This window comes from Rhinatrema bivittatum, chromosome 6 (genome assembly GCF_901001135.1).
Source record: "Rhinatrema bivittatum chromosome 6, aRhiBiv1.1, whole genome shotgun sequence".
Taxonomy (NCBI): domain Eukaryota; kingdom Metazoa; phylum Chordata; class Amphibia; order Gymnophiona; family Rhinatrematidae; genus Rhinatrema; species Rhinatrema bivittatum.
The window spans coordinates 309,831,864-309,852,131 of NC_042620.1; positions in this window are offsets into that span (position 1 = coordinate 309,831,864).

A 20,268-nucleotide genomic window follows, 5' to 3' on the forward strand; every position below is an offset into this window, starting at 1 on the left:
CCATCATAGTTCATGATTCAATTATTTGGAATGTAGACAGCTGGGTGGCTGGTGGGTGTGTGAGGCTCGCCTGGTAACATGCCAACCTGGTGCGAAGGTGGCGGACCTCACATGTCACCTAGATAGGATTTTAGACAGTGCTGGGGAGGAGCCGGCTGTCATGGTACATGTGGGCACCAACGACAAAGGAAAATGTGGGAGGGAGGTTCTGGAAGCCAAATTTAAGTTCTTAGGTAGAAAGTTTAAATCCAGAACCTCCAGGGTAGCATTCTCTGAAATGCTCCCTGTTCCATGCACAGGTCCCCAGAAATAGGCAGAGCTCCGGAGTCTCAATGTGTGGATGAGACAATGGTGCAAGGAAGAGGGATTCAGTTTTGTAAGGAACTGGGGAACCTTTTGGGGAAGGGGGAATCTCTTCCAAAGGGATGGGCTCCACTTAACCAGGGTGGAACCAGACTGCTGGCGCTAACCTTTAAAAAGGAGATAGAGCAGCTTTTAAACTAGAACTAAGGGGAAAGCCGACAGTCGCTCAGCAGCGCATGGTTCGGAGGGAGGTATCTTCAAAGGATACTAATGATGCATTAGAATTAGGGCATCCTGACAGTGAGGTTCCAATATTAAGAAAAGTATCCACGTGCCTGTAACTAAAAACTTACCTGAGCTAAAAAATTATAACTTTATCCCTATCAATTAGAAAGCAGAATGAAAATACAAACAAAAAAACAAACTTTGAAATGTTTGTATGCTAATGCCAGAAGTTTAAGAAGTAAGATGGGAGAATTAGAATGTATAGCAGTGAATGATGACATAGACTTAACTGGCATCTCAGAGATATGGTGGAAGGAGGATAACCAATGGGACAGTACTATAACGGGGTACAAATTATATCGCAATGACAGAGAGGAAAACCCGGGAGGTGGTGTGGCGCTTTATGTCCGAGATGGCATGGAGTCCAACAGGATAAACATCCTGCTTGAAACTAAATGCACAATTGAATCTTTATGGGTAGAAATCCCTTGTGTGTTGGGGAAGCCTATAGTGATAGGAGTATACTACTGTCCACCTGGTCAAGATGATGAGACGGACAGTGAAATTCTAAGAGAAATTAGGGAAGCTAACCAAACTGGTAGTGTGGTAATAATGGGAGATTTCAATTACCCCAATATTGACTGGGTAAATGTATCATCAGCACATACTAGAGAGAGAAAGTTCCTGGATGGAATAAATGATAGCTTTATGGAACAATTGGTTCAGGAACCGACAAGAGAGGGAGAAATTTTAGATCTAATTCTCAGTGGAGCACAGGATTTGGTGAGAGAGGTAACGGTGGTGGGGCCGCTTGGCAATAGTGATTATAAAATGATCAAATTTGAATTAATGGCTGGAAGGGGGACAATAAGCAAATCCACGGCTCTCGTGCTAAACTTTCAAAAGGGAAACTGAAAAAATAAGAAAAATTGTTAGAAAAAAACTGAAAGGAGCAGCTGCAAAGGTAAAAAGTGTGCAAGAGGCGTGGTCATTGTTAAAAAAAATACCATCCTAGAAGCACAGTCCAGATGCATTCCACTCATTAAGAAAGGTGGAAAGAAGGCAAAACGATCACCGGCATGGTTGAAAGGGGAGTTGAAAGAAGCTATTTTAGCCAAAAGATCTTCATTCAAAAATTGGAAGAAGGATCCAACAGAAGAAAATAGGATAATGCATAAGCGTAGGCAAGTTAAATATAAGACGTTGATAAGACAGGCTAAGAGAGAATTTGAAAAGAAGTTGGCCATAGAAGCAAAAACTCACAGTAAAAACTTTTTAAAATATATCTGAAGCAGAAAGCCTGTGAGGGAGTCAGTTGGACTGTTAGAAGATCGAGGGGTTAAAGGGGCAATTAGAGAAGATAAGGCCTTCGCGGAAAGATTAAATGATTTTTTTGCTTCAGTGTTTACTGAAGGGGATTTTAGGGAGATTCCCGTATCGGAGAAGGTTTTCATGTGTAATGATTCAGATGGACTGAACCAAATCACAGTGAACCTGGAAGATGTGGTAAGTCTAATTGACAAACTGAAGAGTAGTAAATAACCTGGACTGGCTGGTATACACCCCAGGGTTCTGAAGGAACTCAAAAATGAAATTTCAGACCTATTAGTAAAAATTTGTAACCTATCATTAAAATCATCCATTGTACCTGAAGACTAGAGGGTGGCTAATATAACCCCAATATTTAAAAAGGGCTCCAGGGACGATTCGGAAAATCACAGACCAGTTAGCCTGACTTCAGTTCCAGGAAAAATAGTGGAAAGTGCTCTAAATATCAAAATCACAGAACATGTAGAAAGACATGGTTTAATGGAACAAAGTCAGCATGGCTTTACCCAAGGCAAGTCCTGCCTCACAAATCTTCTTCACTTTTTTGAAGGAGTTAAAAAGATGTGGATAAAGATGAACTGGTAGATGTGGTATATTTGGATTTTCAGAAGGCGTTTGACAAAGTTCCTCATGAGAGGCTTCTAGGAAAAGTAAAGAGTCATGGGATAGGTCCTTTCTTGGATTACAAACTGGCTAAAAGATAGAAAACAGAGAGTAGGATTAAATGGATAATTTTCTCAGTGGAAGGGTGGGCAGTGGAGTGCCTCAGGGATCTGTATTGGGACCTGTACTTTTTAATATATTTATAAATGATCAGGAAAGAAATATGATGAATGAGGTAATCAAATTTGCAGATGATACAAAATTGTTCAGAGTAGTTAAATCACAAGCAGATTGTGATAAATTGCAGGAAGACCTTCTGAGACTGGAAAATTGGGCATCCAAATGGCAGATGAAATTTAATGTGGATAAGTGCAAGGTGATGCATATAGGGAAAAATAACCCATGCTATAGTTATGCAATGTTGGGTTCCATATTAGGAACTACCACCCAAGAAAGGGATCTAGGCGTCATAGTGGATAACACATTGAAATCATCGGTTCAGTGTTCTGCGGCAGTCAAGAAAGCAAACAGAATGTTGAGAATTATTAGAAAGGGAATGGTGAATAAAACAGAAAATGTCATAATGCCTCTGTATCGCTCCATGGTGAGACCGCACCTTGAATACTGTGTATAATTCTGGTCGCCGCATCTCAAAAAAGATATAGTTGCAATGGAGAAGGTACAGAGAAGGGCAATTAAAATGATAAAGGGAATGGAACAGCTCCTCTATGAGGAAAGGCTAAAGAGGTTAGGACTTTTCAGCTTGAAGAAGAGACGGCTGAGGGGGGATATGATAGAGGTGTTTAAAAACATGAGAGAATGGGTTAATGTGAAACAGTTATTTACTCTTTCGGATAATAGAAAGACTAGGGGAACGCCATGAAGTTAGCATGTGGCACATTTAAAACTAATCAGAGAAAGTTCTTTTTCACTCAACGCACAATTAAACTCTGGAATTTGTTGCCACAGGATGTGGTTAGTGCAGTTAGTGTAGCTGTGTTTAAAAAAGGATTGGATAAGTTCTTGGAGGAGATGTCCATTACCTGCTATTAATTAAGTTGACTTAGAAAATAGCCACTGCTATTACTAGCAACAGTAGCATGGAATAGAGTTTGGGTACTTGCCAGGTTCTTATGGCCTGGCAAGGCCACTGTTGGATACAGGATGCTGGGCTTGAAGGACCCTTGGTCTGACCCAGTATGGCATGTTCTTATGTTCTTAAGCGAGGGTCAAAACCAGGAATCTATCCAAAGGTAATCAGGAACAAGCAAAGGTCAGGAACAGGAGACTGGTATTGGGAACTGGAAACAGGAATGCAGGACTGGAACGAACAAGCACAGGAGCAGGAACAGGAAAGAAGGAGTAGCGACTAAGCACATGACAGAAGCATGTAAATATGTTGCCAAGGCAAAGACCAAATGGTGGGGCCTGCCTTAAATATCAGGGCCCAGTGACATCATCATCAGGGGCCACGGGAAGGTTTTCCACCACAGCCCCTTTAAAGTCAGGGAAGGCGCGCGCGCGCCTAAGGCAAATTGATTGAAACTAAGTGGTGGTGGCGGCATCTCCCCTCCGCGCATGTGGGGAGACATGACTGGGACTGGAGGAGGCCAGAGAGCAGCTGGAGGAACCTGGGGAAATAGTAGGAGCGCGAGGCATAGGTGGCTGCCTACCGCTGCCAAAGAGGAAGGGCCAGGTTCAGGACCCGGGCATAGGGAGTGTGTAGGGCTGGTCGCAGGTCTGCCGTGGCCGGGACATGCAAAAGTACCCCCCCTTTACACCCCACTCATGGAGGTCTGGGTTTGTCCGGATGGGCTTGATGGAACCGCTGAAGAAGCCTTTTATCCAAGATATTATGCGCTCGTTCCCAGGAATTTTCTTCAGGGCTGTACCCCTCCCAAGAGAGGAGGTATTCCCAATGGCAACCACTTCTCTGTATGTCTAGAACATCTTGAACTCGGTAGATTGTGTCAGTCTCTGAGATGACTTGAGAAGGTTCGGGAGCCTTACACGAAAGCCAAGAGAGCATTAGAAGCTTAAGTAGTGAGGCTTAAGTAGTGAGGCTTAAATAGTGAGACAAGCCAAGAGAGCACTAGAAGCTTAAGTAGTGAAACATGGAAGGAATTGTGTATTCCCAACGTAGGTGGCAGACGAAGCTGGTAAGTCACTGGGCCAATGTGTTGAGTGACCGGGAAAGGCCCGATGTACCTGGGAGTGAACCACTGGGAGGGAAGCTTCAAACGAATAAGGAGGGTGCTCCACCATACTCTATCACCAGGTTGAAATTCTGAAGCAGGTCTGTGAAGGGAGTCTGAGGATTTTTGGCATGAGCAGCTGCTTGGTGCAAACGCTGGTTCGTGCATGTCCAAAGGGCCTGAAGGGCGTCCACAGTTGCCTGCACTAAAGAGGAACTGGCAAAAGAGGCTGTGGCTGTTTGCCGTACACCAGAAAGAAAGGGGAGACTTCTGTGGCTGCCGCAATGTGTGAATTATGAGAAAATTCGGCCCATGGAAGAAATTGAGTTCAGTTGTCTTGCTGGTTGTTGAAGCATGGAAAAAACACTTGAGGGAGCTGTTTGTCCGCTCGGCTTGGCCATTGGCCTGGGGATGGTAGGCAGTGATCAGGTTGATGGAAATCACAAATTTTCTTCACAAGGAGCGCCAGTAGCGGGTGACAAACTGAGGCCCCCTGTCGGAGGCAAGGTCTATGGGTAAGCCATGGAGGCAGAAGATGTGGGGGAAGAACAGATGTACGAGTTCAGGCGCTGAAGGTAAGGCGGGAAGTGGCATAAAATGAGCCATCTTGGAGAACCTGTCCATGATCACCCAGATGACAGTGTTCCCCTTAGACACCGGAAGGTCCGCCATGAAATCAGTGGACAAATGAGTCCAGGGTTCTTCAGGAGCAGGTAGAGGTTGTAGCAGGCCCCATGGTCGACCCACCTGAGGCTTTTGTTGGGTGCACATAGGACAAGAGTCTATGTACGCACATGTATCAGAGGACATGGTGGGTGATGCGTTTGTGCCTGTTCTCGCCCTCGCTCCACCCTCTCTACCTTGTGGCGACTCCCTTCGGGTCTGACGGACAGATGCTGCCGCGGCTTCTTCTCGCCATTTTCTTCCTGGAATCCCCAGGCTGGCCTGATGCTATGGATCCGCCATGTTCCTGATGACGTAAGGGCGCGCGCGTGCGCTCCAGACTTTGTACCAGCAAGGGCGCGAAACTGGGGGGCATCCCCTTGTAGTGACGCCATCTGCTTCCAACATAAAAGGTCTTTGATTGCTACTACGAATTGAGTTAGCAAGGGCAAGGGTAGGAACCCCTTCCGCTCGGGGAATTCTTCTCAGGGAATCCTTTCTCCGCTGCTCTGCCTCTACAAACTCACCCAGGGGTACCCGCACCTCGGGGGCCCTGCACTCTCTCTTCTTGATTTCAGATTGTTGGACGGGATCTGGTACTCGCTCCTCGAGGGCCTACGAAGACTCCTATTGCCTGGAGGCGATCACAGATGTAAAAACACAGTGAGTCCTATTACAGACAGGAACTAGTACTCGCTCCACGAGGGCCCATGTTCCTAAATCTCTCCTAACCTCTCTTCCATTCCAGAAGCCATCCCCATACACAGTTATTGTGAGTTTTATTTCAGACTGCCTATAAGAACCAGTATTCGCCTGCGGCTCCTGTTCCTGAATACTGAAGACTCTCTGTTGCATAAGAAGACATTACAGATATCTACAAGAGTGAGTGTATCATCTATCACTGGTTATATGTCCAGCATATCAACTCAGAGATTGTAATCCCAGTATCAGAGGGACTTCAGCCCTGCCGGGCACATCAGCTCACTACTGCCACCTCTGGTGGTTCTACTTCCAGTCTAATAAAGAACTTTCTGTGTTTGTCTCAATACTCCAGCCTAGCCGGTGGTCCCTCTCAGGATCTCCACTTGAGGGCGCTGTCATCTGCCATCGGCCCAGGGATTCACTATTTCTACTAAGTGTTACTCCTTACACTAATAGAGCGGTATCATCATCTATTGGGAGCCAACCCACATCAGACCATTACTCCTCTCTCTGCAGAAGCTGATCCATAACAGATAGCTAACTCCCCGTGAGGATCATACAGGTTGCTGGCTCCTCCCTTTACAGGAACGAAGCACAACACTTTGCCAACTTCTCTCCTCTGGAGGAGCAGAGCACTAACAAGATTGCTAATTCCTCCTCCTACAGGAGCCAAGCCTATCAGATCGCTAACTCCTCCCCTTGGGAGGAGCTTATTGATAACAGATTGCTAACTTCGCCCTCCTGGCGGGGTGAGCACTAACAGAGGGCCACCAATAGTAGCGCTGTCAGAGGGACAAAGTCCGACCGCGTCCAGGATGGCCAGATACTTTGGAATCGTTTGCCCACTGTAGCACCTTTTCACGAAGCTTGTGGAGTACCACCATTTTCCCCACTGGTACAGTCACGGTGGTGGACAAGGAAATATGAGCTGGATCAATTATGTGATGAGACTCTTCTTGGGAGTCTTCAGACTTGAAAGAACAAGACAGAGCATCAGCCTGGAGGTTTTTCTTGGCAGGACGGTATCGAAGATAAAAGTCAAATCTAGTGAAGAATAGCGTCCAGCAGGCCTGGCGAGTATTTAAATGCTGGGCATGCTGAAGATGCTCAAGATTCTTGTGGTCAGTGAAGATGGTGAATCAATGTTGGGCACCCTCCAGCCAAGGGCACCATTCTTCGAGAGCAAGCTTAATTGCAAGAAGTTCTCGATCCCCAATGCTATAATTTTGTTCCATGGGGGGAAAACTTGTGGGAATAGAAGGAGCAAGGATGCAGAACCCCTTTTGGGGAATGCTGACTCAGCACCGCCCCAGCCCCAATGGCAGAGGTGTCCACTTCAACAACGAAGGGGTGGTTCAGGTCTGGGTGATGTAAGCAGGGCCCCGACAAGAAAGCATCTTTCAGGGCTCAGAAGGCAGTAATTGCCTCTGGAATCCAATTCCTTGTATCGCTGCCCTTACGGGTAAGGGCTATAAGAGGTGCAGTGACCAGGGAATAATAGGCTATGAAGTGGCAGTAGTAGTTGGCAAAACCAAGGAACTGCTGGAGTGCTCGGAGGCCTGTAGGTTGGGGCCAGTCTTGGATGCTTTGTAGCTTACTGGGATCCATGGAGAAGCCATGTTGGGAAACGATGTAGCCCAGAAAGGGTAGGCTCTGCTTCTCAAACAAGCACTTGTCAAGCTTGGCAAACAAGTGGTTCTCCCACAGGCACTGCAGCATTGTGCAGACATCCAAATGATGGGTGGCAAGATCCTTTGAAAAAATAAGGATGTCATCTAGGTAGGCGACGACCTTCACATGGAGGAGGTCACATAAGATTTCATTGCATGCGTTGGAACACTACAGGGGCATTACAAAGGCTGAATTGCTTCACAAGTTATTTGTAATGTCCATCCCTGGTATTAAACGCTGTCTTCCAAACATCCTCGGGACGGATACGAACCAGGTTGTAGGCACCTCGCAAGTCCAGCTTGGTAAAGATGGTCGCCCAGTGGAGGCGATCAAACAATTCATTAATCAAAGGCAGAGGATACTTATCCTTCCGGGTGATGGCATTCAAGCCGCGATAGTCTATGCATGGTCATAACAACCCATCCTTCTTGGTGACAAAGAAGAAGAAGACTGAACCAGCAAGTGACGTGGAGGGACAGATAAAACCTTTAGCCAAGTTCTCACGGATGTAGTCCGACATAGCTTGGGTCTCTGGTACAGACAAAGGGTAGGTTCTGCCTCTAGGGGGTGTAGTACCCGGCAACAGATCGATGGGTCAGTAGTACTTACGATGAGGCGGAAGGATATCAACCTTCTGTTTCGAAAACATATCCCCAAAGTAAGCATATGGAGCAGGAAGGCCTGAGTTAATAACTGCTAGCGGGATCATTGAAGGAGGTTCTACTCTCCTGAGGCAAGTGCGATGACAGGCTGGGCTCCATTCGGCGAGTTGTAGGGTCTCCCAATCAAAGTGGGGTGAGTGGCGCTGATACCATGGTAAACCTAACACCACTGGATGGATGGATTTATTCAGGATGAAGAATTCTACCTCATCCTCATGCAGAGATCCAGTGAGGAGGTGGACAGGAAAGGTGACTTGGGAAATTCTTCCTGGTAGCGGGTCGCCGTGGATGGAGGCAATGAGTAGTGGTTTCTCAATGGGATGGGTAGAAATGCCTAGGAGTTGGACCAAATCCTTCACAAGAAATTTCTCACCGGCTCCTGAATCGACCAAAGCCAAGGTGGGGAAGGAACAGGAATTCCAGGTCAGGGTAACTGGTAACGTTAACTGGGGGGCCGGAGTAGTAGCACCCAAGTTCAGGATCCCTACCGAACTTAGGCCAGAGAGTTTCCTGGATGGATGGGAGAAGATGACAGGCGGTGTCCTGCAGCTCCGCAATACAAGCACAGACCCAAATGCCCCCACTTAAGGTGCTACTCGGGGTTAAGGCATCCACACCCCAACCGCATGGGTTCTTCCAACTCGGCAGACGGTGGAACTTCCCTGGATGTACGGCTCGCCGCAGGCGAGAAGAGTCAGCAGTGGGGTGCCAGGATACCCAAACCTCCCGGTGGCGTTCCTGGAGGCGGTGGTCTATGCGACCCGCAAGGTCAATGAGGTCCTCAAGAGAGGAGGGTATTCGCAGGCTGCAAGTTCATTTTTTAGTTGAGGCGACAGGCCATCTTTGTAAATAGCTCAGAGGCAGCCCGGAATTCTATGGTGTATTCACTGAGTGCTCGGTGACCTTGCCGCAAATGTAGAAGATTCGAACTATCCATAGTCTGCCTCCCTGGATCATCGAAGGTCTGACGAAAGGTAGTCAACAAAGCATGATAGTTCTTGGAGAAGAAAGTCCATACACACTCACAAGGGAGGTGCCCATGCTAACACCTTGCCTTCTAGGCGTGAAAAGATAAAGGTTACCTTTGTGAGGTTGTCCTGGAAGACAGAGGGCTAGAGCAAACTGCATGTAGCATTGATTGATGAAGCCTCTGCAGAGCTTCGGGTCCCCATTGAAGCGGGGTGGAGCGGGCAGGGTGAGCAGAGCTCTGGCTGGGGTAGCCGGCACCTGAGAACCTAGTGGTGCAGTCGTAGAAGCTGAAGAACCAGCATGAGAGTCCAAACGGGTGTTAATGCGTTCAATGGAGGTAGACATCACCTCCAAGAACTGCTGCTTTTTTCCTGGATCTTCAGGGCCAGACCCGGAATGGCCTGGAGAGCGGATAGCTCCGCCGAGTCCATGGCCTTGGCAATCTGTTGCGGAGGTGGACCCTTGACCCAAGGTGGAGTTGACACTACCCATGGGGAAACTCCCACGGGTCCCCACCATCGGGAGGAAGAGCAGAATGGGAAGCAGAGGCCGACTGGAGCTTCACCAATACAAGCCTTCAGTCCCAGCAGGTTGAGCCCTTGGGTACCAGGGCCAATTGGTCTTAGGCAGGCCTCCACATGGTAGATCCCAAGGAAGATGTTCGAGGCAGGGAGCCAGGAAGCAATGGAGACACAGGGTCCGGAGGAGCTGAGTTCAAGACAGGGCCTGAATCCAGAGGCCCGACAGGCCAAGGCAGGCTAGAGAACAGGAACAGATTAAGTCCGGGCTTATAAGTAGGCAAGAACCTAAGAAAGGCCAAGGCCAAGTCCAAGTAGTCAGCTGGAGGCAAAGTCAGGTTCAAGCTGGAATCAAGGCAGGCAGCTGGAGACAAGGTCAGGTACAAGCTGAAGTCACGGCAGGTGGCTGGAGTCAAATCCAAGTGCGAGCAAAGGTAAGAGCCAGAGAATCGATTGAAGATGAGGTCAGGAACAAGCAAGGGTCAAAGCTAGGAATCCGTCCAAAGCATGGGCAGGAACAAGTGAAGGTCGAATCCAGGAATCTGTCCAAAGCGTGGTCAGGAACAAGTGAGGGTCAAAGCCAAGAATCCGTCCAAATGTAATCAAGAACAAGCGACGGTCAGGAAAGGAGACTGGTGCTGGAACTTGGGAACTGGAAACAGGAATGCAGGACTGGAACAAATAAGCACAGGAGCAGGAACAGGAACAAAGGAGTAGCAACTATAGGAACAGGAGACTGGTACTAGAACTCAGGAACTGGAAACAGGAACGCAGGACTGGAATGAACAAGCACAGGAGCAGGAACAGGAATGAAAGAGTAGCAACTAAGCACATGACAGAAGCGTGGAGACTTGTTACCAAGGCAAAGACCAAATGGCGGGGCCTGCCTTAAATAGCAGGGCCTGGCGACATCATCATCATTCATGGCCGCGGGAAGGTTTCCCGCCACAGCCCCTTTAAAGTCGTGGATGGTGCATGCACGCCTAAGGCAAAGTGACTGGAACTACGTGGTGACAGCTTCTCCCTTCCACGCATGTGGAGAGACCCAATTGGGACCGAAGGAGGCCGCGGAGCAGCCAGAGGAACCTGGGGAAATGGTAGGAGCGCAAGCACATAGATGACTGCCTACCACTGCCAAAGGGGAAAGGCTAGGTCCGGGACCTGGGCATCGGGGTGAGTAGGGCCGGTTGCAGGTCTTGCCGCAGCCGAGACACATAACACTCTCCCATCTTATCTTTTAGTCTTTTAGTATTTGAGTACAGACATTTCAAAGTTATGTTTTTATTTGAATTAACAACTTGCTTATCAGTTGAGAAAGGTAATTTGGAATCTTTCTACTCTATCTGCTCATTACTTAACAGCATCTGAACCAGTCTTGCATTCATAGCAAACTATCGGGAAGCCCTCACTTCATTGTTGTGTTTGTATCTGTGCTCTCCTAAAAGATTGTCATTTTTCCCCCATCATCTTGTTTAAAAGCTGCTCTATCTCCTTTTTAACGGTTAGTATCAGAGGCCTGGTTTCATCCTGGTTAAGGTAGAGCCCATCCTTTTGGAAAAGGCCCCCCTTACCCAAAATGTTTCCCAGTTCCTAATAAACTAAAGCCCTCTTCCCTGAACCATCAACTTATCCACACATTGAGACTCCAGAGCTCTGCCTGTAGGGTCCTGGGTGTAGAACAGGAAGCATTTCTGAGAATGCTACCATGGAGTTTCTGGATTTCAACTTTCTACCTAAAAGCCTAACTTTGGCTTCTAGAACCATCCTCCTACATCTCTCTATGTCACTGGTGCCCACATATATCAAAATAACCAACTCCTCCCAAACTTCGCACCAGGCAAGCAAACTATTTAAGAATAGCTTCTACCATTTTGCCTGGAACTGATGTGTAGATATTTAATAGTTTTCTAATCAAAGCCAGATTCCGATGCCAGGGCCTTGACCCAGAACCAGGCCCAACACTACAACCTGACCAGAAGGCCAGGTCCTGTTGCTGGGGCCTAGGCCCAGACCCAGGCCCGGTTCTGGGGCCTCAGCAAGGAGGCTGGGTCCCAACACCAGGACCTCAGCCCAGGGTCAGGCCCAGGTCTTGGAGCCCAGGCCTGGGACCTCCTCTTCTCAGTCCTCTTCTTTCTTTAGTTCTTCAATGCCAAATGATGGCGCCTGCTGGGATCGTGCTGAGGTTAATTAACTCCAGCACATTCACCCTAGTGAATAGTATCATTTTGATGTATGGGAATGCCATAAATTGCCGTTCGTCAAAATGGCACCATCCGCTAGGGCGAATGTGCTGGAGTTAATCAAGCAATCCATGAACTGAAATTCATGGGAGAAAAACCTCCTGAAAATGAATCAATAATGAAAACAAAATTTTTCCCCCTGTACATCCCTAGATTTTATAGACCTCTTTAATATGTCCCCTCAGTCATCTTTCTTCAAGCTGAACAGCCCTAACCTCTTCAGCCTTTCCTCATAAGGGAGACATTCCAACCTCTTTATCATTTTGGTCGCCCTTCTCTGTACCTTCTCCTCACTACAATAAATTTTTCAAAAAATAAACAAAAGATACAAAAAAGAATTTACAGTTAGAGTAGCAAATGGAACTAGCAATAGGTTCACCAAGTTAGTTTGGGAGATTGCGGACTCTGTGGGCAAGGCCTGTCTCAAAAGCCATGCCTTGGTTTTTTTCCCTAAACTTTTTTTTTTTTTTTTTTTTGTTGATTGTAACTTTGACTTTTTTTTTTTTTTTTTTGTTGATTGTAACTTTGACTTATTCCCTCTTATTGTTTAGCTCTCGTTTACTTGAATTGTTACTCCAGTTATTCCCTGTTAAATGTAAACCGATCCGATATGGTTATTACTATGAAGGTCGGTATAAAAAACTGTTAAATAAATAAATAAATAAATAAATAAATAAATAAATAAATAAACTTAAGGTAGCATGGCTCAAAGCATAAGGTTAGTGGTACTTTGTTCCAAATTTTTGGAGCATAACAGTTGAAAGTTCATAGTCTTGTGCCGGACAATCTGGACAAGGCTGGGTAGGGTGAGGAAGAAGCACCATTTGGGAGGAACAGAGTTCTCTTGAGGACGTGTATAAGGTGAGGATTTGGGAAAGTTACACAGAGGCTTGTTTGTTCAATTATTTAAAGACAAAGCAGAGAGGTTTGAATGTTATCCTGCTTTCAACTAAGAGACAGTGCAGTTAATGTAGAATCAGTTTGATATGGTTGGTTTCTTTGGCATCTATCATGATTATTTGTTTCATCGCTACTAGACTAGAATCTTGCATTAATGGCTATTGTCTTTTACTTGTGTATTTTTCTAAGAACATAAGAAATTGCCATGCTGGGTCAGACCAAGTGTCCATCAAGCCCAGCATCCTGTTTCCAACAGAGGCCAAAACCAGGCCACAAGAACCTGGCAATTACCCAAACACTAAGAAGATCCCATGCTACTGATGCAATTAATAGCAGTAAGCTTGATTAATAGCCGTTAATGGACTTCTCCAAGGACTTATCCAAACCTTTTTTAAAACCAACTACACTAACTGCACTAACCACATCCTCTGGCAACAAATTCCAGAGCTTTACTGTGCATTGAGTGAAAAAGAATTTTCTCCAATTAGTCTTAAATGTGCTACTTGCTAACGTCATGGAATGCCCCCTAGTCCTTCTATTATTCCCCTCTCATGATCTTAAAGACCTCTATCATATCCCCCCTCAGCTGTCTCTTCTCCAAGCTGAATATCCCTAACTTCTTCAGCCTTTCCTCATAGGGGAGTTGTTCCATCCCCTTTATCATTTTGGTTGCCCTTCTCTGTACCTTCTCCATCGCAACTATATCTTTTTTGAGATGTGGCGACCAGAATTGTACACAGTATTCTGTTTTATTAACCATTTCCTTCCTAATAATTCCTAACATTGTTTGCTTTTTTGACTGCTGCCACACACTGAGCCCATGATTTTAAAGTATTATCCACTATGATGCCTAGATCTTTTTCCTGGGTGGTAGCTCCTAATATGGAACCTAACATTGTGTAACTACAGCAAGGGTTATTTTTCCCTATATGCAACACATTTCATCTGACATTTGGACGCCCATTCCTCCAGTCTCTTGCAATTTAACACAATCCGCTTGAGATTTAACTACTCTGCATAATTTTGTGTCAACTGCAATTTTGATCACCTCACTCGTCATATCCCTTTCCAGATCATTTATAAATATATGAAAAATCACCTAAGAACAGATCCCTGAGGCACTCCACTGTTCACATTTTTCCACTGTGAAAACTCACCATTTAATCCCACCCTCTGCTTCCTGTCTTTTAACCAGTTTGCAATCCACAGAAGAATATTGCCTCCTATCCCATGACTTTTATAGTTTTCTTAAAAGCCTCTCCTGAGAGACTTTGTCAAACGCCTTCTGAAAATCTAAATACACCACATCTACCGATTTACCTTTGTCCACATGTTTATTTACCCCTTCATAAAAATGTAGGAGATTTGTGAGCCAAGACTTTCCTTGGGTAAATCCATGCTGGCTGTTTCCCATTAAACCATGTCTATATATTTGTTCTGTGATTTTATTCTTTATAACAGTTTCCATGATTTTTCCCGGCACAAATCAGGCTCAATCTATAGTTTCCCAGATCTCCCCTGGGGCCACCCTCCAGTCCAGGTACAATGGACGATTTTAATGATAGGTTACATATTTTTACTAATAGGTCTGAAATTTCATTTTTTAGTTCTTTCAGAACCCTGGGGTTCTGAAAGAACCCCAGGGTTCTGAAACACCAGTCCAGGTGCTTTACTACTCTTTAGTTTGTCAATCAGGCCTACCACATCTTCCAGGTTCACTATAATTTTGTTCAGTTCATCTGAATCATCAACCTTGAAAACTGTCTCTAGAACAGGTATCTCCCCAACATCCTTTTCAGTAAACAGAGAAGCAAAGAATTTGTTTAGTCTTTCTGCAATGGCCTTATCTTCCCTAAGTGCCCCCTATAACCCTTCGATCATCTAACGGTTCAACCGACTCCCTCGCAGGCTTTCTGCTTCGGATATATTTTAAAATGTTTTTATTATGAGTAATGGCAGTGATTACTGCTACAGATTATAACTGTTACCTTGGTCCCTCCCGATGCAGCAGTCGCGAAACACGGGACCGTGTCGGGGGACTTTAAGAAATCACTGTTATTATTGATGGAGTTGCCAATAGAACGAATTTGACATTGAATCTTCTGAAATAAACAGACTCTTTGAATTCTTCAGTGGAAGTGAGATTTGTCCTGCACCAGTATGCTTGGGTAATTGAAATCTCCCATTATTACCACACTACCAATTTGGTTAGCTTCCCTAATTTTTCTTAGCATTTCACTGTCCATCTCATTTTTAGCCAGGTGGACGGTAGTATACTCCTATTACTATAGTCTTCCCCAACACACAAGGGATTTCTACCCATAAAGATTTGATTGTACATTTAGTCTCATGCAGGATCTTTATCCTGTTGGATTCTATGCCATCCTGGGCACATGGACTACTTTTGTTATTAGTGGAACCTCACTGTTGGGATGCCCTAGTTCTAATGCATCATTAGTATCCTTTGAAGATACCTCCCTCCGAACCATGCACTGCTGAGTGACTGTCGGCTTTCCCCTTTATTGTAGTTTAAAAACTGGATGAAGGCAGATAAAGACCAAAATGGTACATCCAGTTTGCCCAGCAAGCTTTTTCTTTTTTTTTGTAGCAGCTGCCTCTCCATGCAGGCCACCTTTAAGCCCTCTGTAAGGGGTATTGGCAACTGTCGCTGCATGCAGGTCACTCCCAAACCCTCTGTTAAGGATTGGCTTTCTTATTTTTTTTCTTTCCCATGGTCCAGCACATCCTCGCTCTCTCTCTCTCTGCTGGCAATCCTTTTATTTGAAAAATGGCATGCTGCTCCGAGTCTTCCTGCTGAGAGGGTGAGCAGACTTTCTCCCATCCTTCTGCGCCTTCACTGCTTCATTCTGGTGCAGCTCCTGCCATCATAAGACTTGGAGCAGCTTGCAATTATTGAAACTAAAAGTCTGCCGGCAAGGGAAAGGGAACAGGAGGAGGCTTGATTGCAGCACTATCAGCTCCTGCACTGCGGCCAGCACCCTTCCAACACGGGTGCCTGTGGCCATGACTATATTGGCCCTAGGCTGGCTAGCTGAGGCACTGTTTAATGTTATCCTCCCTAATACTACTCTAACATAGTCTAGAAATATATATATATTTTATATCTACATTTGTTAGATAAAACATGTATTCTGCAATAAGAGGTCAACTGTCAAACTCTGCACAGAAGTCTAAAGTCTGGGGGTGCTTTATACCCACAGACATAATGCCAGTCTGCATAGGGAAAACTTTCCCTGTGAAAACTGAGTCAGAACAGGTATATGCACAGACCTGCACCTACTATTTCTGCGGATACTATTCCCATTTCCCAGTGAAATTACATACATACATACGCATGGCAGTACTAACCTCTTCCCGACTCTGCCCCCTGCGGCTCTCGGCACATAAGCAAGCATATGCGTGCACTGGCACTAAGCACATACGTTTACGCTCAGAGATGATGGGCAATTCTCAAGGAGCCCATTTTGACACATAAAACACTGTTTTACCTGCAGAAATACCTTAGAAAAATGCCCTCTAAGAGGGGTAATGATACAAACTCCAGATTGCATTTCAAAGGTTACAAACTTAAGATTCTTCTGCTCCGGAAAATGATACATGAGGGTATTAAACCTATATGGCTCTGTTTTCATAAGAGTTTTGTCATAGACATAAAAAGGGGAAAACAAACGTTTGAGAGTAAAGCCTATGCTGCATTGATCACGTATAATTTGCTGGCAGCTGAGGCCAACAGGCAGCCTTTAGATCATATTGCTTCCCTCTGATCTACAAATATAAAACATAAACACATTTTACAGGAAATTTATAACAGAATTCTAGCGCATGAGCCTGGAAGACCAGGGCACTGCTGTTCCCCCCCGAAGCAGACTCACCAAACTGGTTTAGCCACTCATGGAAGAGCAAATTTAAACCTGTGCACTTGAGCGTTGTGCAAGAAGGCTAACAGAAGCTCCAACAGCAAGCCAACCATCTGGAAGCTAAGCAGGTAGCCTGCCAAGAAGGGCTTTAGGTTGCACTACATGCGGAGCTCTACTGGGAGGTCCTCAAGAGTCTTCCCCGTGTTGCTGTTTGTCGTGGTCAAGATTTAAGTTACAGTATTTGGGATCCAGAGATTTTTTTATCCGATAGAGATGATTATTTTCAAATCCGATGTAAACTTAGGTTAAGAATAACCAGCTATTCTATTATCAAATTACCCCGGCTTTATATTTTTGGGAGGTTAGCAGGTAATAACTCGGTGCACGAAGGTTTATGTGATTACTTTGGAATATCGAACGCATGCGCAAATGCTTGCCCTGCCCCGCCATCACCCCTCGGATCACCTACTGCGAGGGTGGTTCAAATTATTTATCTTGCGCGTAACTTTTTTACACGCAGAATCCCCGCTTCATTTTCAGAGTGCCACTCACACACACAAAATAGGGTTTTATGGGGGTAAGGCTGCTTCTGAGAGAAAATTCAGTCAGGGCCGTACTTCAGAAACCGCCAGATTTCCCTGAAATGTGTTCACTTTTCCTTTTAACAAAGTAGAAAAGTCATTGGGAAGCAAATATTGTCCCATTTTAGAGAAGATGTCTTCCAACACCGTTTCTTTCTCATGAGAGTTTCCATTCAGATTTCTATACTTGGTCATGTACGTTCGATGTCCAAGACTGGCACTCAACAGGGCTGATTCAGCCACCTAAGTGAATTAGGCCATCGCCAAAATTTGTGAGATGGGATGGAAACTGGAAATCTCTGGGCGCCGCCCCCACCATAGATGCCCTGCCTGGGAGCCACCAGCAGCCCCCCCCCCCCCCCCCAATCACAACACACTAAGAATGCCTCTCTCGCAACTGACACAAAGGTTTCCATCCCCATCCCTCACCCCAAATGAAGGACCGACCATAGCGGCAGGGAAGTGAAGCCAGCGGTGGCCCAGTGCTCCTCTGACGTGCACCTCTTGCTGCCGGCAGCTCTCTTGCCCATGCAGCTTCACAACTGTTTGAACCGCCTGCTGCTCCGTCGTCTGCACAGTTCTACGGGGGGGGGGGGGTGTGCTTCAAGCAACAGTGAACTGAGCCAGTGGCCAGAGGAGTGCGTTAGAGGAATACCAGGCAACCACTGGCTCTGCTCTACCACCACTGGGGCGAGGAGGCAGGGTGGTAAGGGGGGGGGGGGGGGGAAGAAGGCAGGAGAGGGAAGGAGGGAAGCTGGAACATGGGGATTAGGTGGGGACAAAAGTCATTTGGGACGAGGATAGAGAGGGAAAGGAGAAAATGTTCCTTTCTGGAACCTCACGTTGCTTTCCTTTAATCTTTGGTTTCGATATCTTATTTTCATTTCTCTAGTGTTTCCTTTTCCCACAGTCCCTCTCCCCTCTTTTGATTTCTAAGTTTCAGTCTTCTGTTACGCATTCCGAGGAGAGTTTTCAAAGGCAGAGCCGAGCACGCGGAGCAGGGCGGCTATGGGAAGAGAGCCTGATTTTGCACACACTGTGAGGCCTCCCTGGAGGCAGAGTCGGAGGTGGGATAAGAATTTGCACACTTGCTTTGGATTTGGGAAAGGGTGTGTGACTGTGTTGCACCACATGCACACAGCTTCTTCTGCTGACTGCATGTGCGCTGCCCAGGGCTCTGCACTCACCTCCCTGAGTTTTCAAAGGCTGCTTTCAAAATTCAAAGGAAAGTCTGCGGGGTACAAAAGAAGCCCACCCACAGACTTTAGCCTATGCCAGCTGTTTTGAAAACGATCCTGCCCTTTTTCTCAGCTTTTCCGCTAAATGTTTCCAGCCTGTTGCCATCTTTCTTTTGCTTATGTTTTTCTTTAGTTTTCCTTTTGTGCTTGTGTTTCCCATTGGCCTTACACGCCTCCATTCTCTTTACCCCTCCTTCTCTCTCGCACACTCCCTTTGCTCCTCCCCTCCTCCCCTCCTCACATACACTCACCCAGCCCCTCACATACTGCTTTTTTCCTGCTCCTATTGCTTATCCCTCTTCTTTCCCACTTTTTATTTTTTTCCTCTACTCCTCCTTCCTTATCTCTCTCCCCCACGCCACCCTCCTTCCTTCTTTATCTTTCTTCTCCTCCCTCCTTCATAGCATCTCTCCAGCTCCTTCCCATTCATCTCACCTCCCTACCCCTCCTCCATCTCTCTCTCATCTTCCTCCTTTCTCCTCCTCCACACTCCCTCCCCTCTCATCGCTCTTTCCCCCCTCCTCTCCGCTTGCATTTCCCCCCTAAATTCCTCCTCCCTTCCTCCCCTTTATCCCAACTCCACCATCCCTCTCTTTCACCCTTCCACTTAATCTCCTGCACCATTTATCTCCCACCCCTCCCCATCACTCTCCTCCCCATTTCTCCTCCTGACATCACACTTCTTCCCAGTTTCTCCTTCCTTCTCATTTCTTCTCTCTCTCTTCCATTCTTCTCTTTCCACTTTTATATCACTCGCTTCTTCCCACTTCAACTCCTCCCCCCCCCCCCCGCCCATCTTCACTGCTGCATAGCTAGCAGCATGGGCCACTGGGACTCGGAGCATGTGTACTGCTGCAGCTCCCTGCAAATCCCCCTCCTACAAGCATGTTGCTGCTTTCAAACAGAAAGCGTACAACTATTGGGAGGAGTGGGGCCATGGGGATAAGCAGCACTGTGCCTGCTCTGAGTTTCCATGGCCCATGCTGCTGCTGCTGCTCTTTCCTGCCAACTGCCTTACACACATGGCAGGATCCCAACGCAATTGCACCAGCTTTCCTCCATCTCTACTGCCTCCACTTCATGGGTTGATTCAGCGGCAGGAGTACACAGGGGCCTTTGCCGCCCTCCCCAACACCTCAAACTCTGCCTATTATCTGGTGAGAGTCTGTCTACGTTCTGTGTGTGTGACAGAGGTGAGGGATCTATAGCAGTCCAGCTTGTTCTATTTTTCTAATAGGAAGCATTGATAGCTAGAAAGCTAGGTAGGTATCACCGGAAGGCCTGGACAAACCAAAGGCAAAACAGCGAACACAGATACAGAATAGACCACTAGGAGGCCTAGACAAGGCAAGAGCAGGACACAGGAAGGTCACTGGGAGGTCCACAGGGAACAGGAAAAACCAACAGACAGGCAAGGAACATAGGAGCAAACAGAAGATAAGAAGGCCCAGAAAGGCCACACTAGAAATATGGACAAGGCAAGTCAAGAAGGCCTCTAATAGACCACACAGGAAGCAAGAACAGGACAAGACAAGACATGGTATACCCAGGCAGGAAGGGCCACCAGGAGACCCAACCAGAGCAAGGATGA